We start from the raw sequence: 1,116 nt of genomic DNA, 5'->3' as shown, positions 1-1,116 counted from the left end.
GTTCATCTAATAGCACACTCCATCTTCAGGCCACAAGTGGCCCATCGGGACCATCCGACCGCCGTGTCATCCTCAGCTGAGGATGCGGATAGGAGGGGCATGTGGTCAGCACACCGCACTCCCGGTCGTTATGATGGTTTTCTTTGACCGGAGCCGCTACTATTCGGTCGAGTAGCCCCTCAGTTGGCATCACGAGGCTGAGTGCACCCCGAAAAATGGCAACAGCGCATGGCGGCCCGGATGGTCACCCATCCAAGTGCCGGCCACGCCCGACAGCGCTTAACTTCGGTGATCTGACGGGAACCGGTGTATCCACTGCGGCAAGGCCGTTGCCTGTTCATGTAATAGGCCCATTGCTTTTGCCTCGAAAACGCCCGCCAAGACCTGTGCATGCGCAGTTAACTTTCAGAAGTTCTTTTTGATTACAGATCGTCAGCCTGTAACGACTTTGTTCAATCCTGCGAAGCCTGTCCCGCCACGGACAGCGCAAAAATTACAGCTTTGGGCTCTGTTTTTGTCTAATTATCAATACGAGTTGTTGTAGTGGCCCACTACACAATATTCGGACGCTGATTTGTTGTCTCAGTTACAGGTCTGTACCAACACAGCGTTTGATTCGTCTGAAGAATCATCAAATTGATACTCAAGATTTTGAAATTCTTCAAAATTTTCCGGTTGATTTCCGGCGTATTGCTGGAGCAACTGCTGCGGACCCAGAGCAATGAGTGCGTCATGTGTGGCTACGTAGTTTGAAAGTAATCCCCGATCTAGTGGCATGGCGCTACTTTTTTCATCGTCATGCGCTATCCGTGATGTGAGGTATTCTGCTGTTGCATACATGACGATGCACGGATTGCGATTCCTCAACGCCTCTAGCGGGAAGTTTTATCGTTGTTGCATCAAGGACATTGGGATGTAGTTCGCACAAAGCAACTTGCACGATGTGACTGTACTTGGCTGGTCATGGACGCCCGAATACAACAAATGACGCCTCGTTGGAATGTATCTGCAAAGCGTCAGTCCGCTCCGCTGCAATGATTTTTTCAGTGACCACGTCCGTTTGGACCTTGGCGACGCAACAATATCGATATCTATGAAGATTGTATCTGTTCTTTC

General features: G+C 50.1%; 1 pseudogene; it reads right to left on the bottom strand.

The window, feature by feature from the left end:
- Positions 1 to 216: 216 nt before the first annotated feature.
- On the bottom strand, positions 217 to 334 carry LOC126250242 (5S ribosomal RNA; annotated as a pseudogene).
- Between the last annotated feature and the right edge of the window lie 782 nt (positions 335 to 1,116).

The sequence above is a fragment of the Schistocerca nitens genome, chromosome 3, assembly GCF_023898315.1.
Source record: "Schistocerca nitens isolate TAMUIC-IGC-003100 chromosome 3, iqSchNite1.1, whole genome shotgun sequence".
Classification (NCBI taxonomy): Eukaryota; Metazoa; Arthropoda; class Insecta; order Orthoptera; family Acrididae; genus Schistocerca; species Schistocerca nitens.
This window is presented reverse-complemented; position numbering and strand designations above follow the sequence as displayed.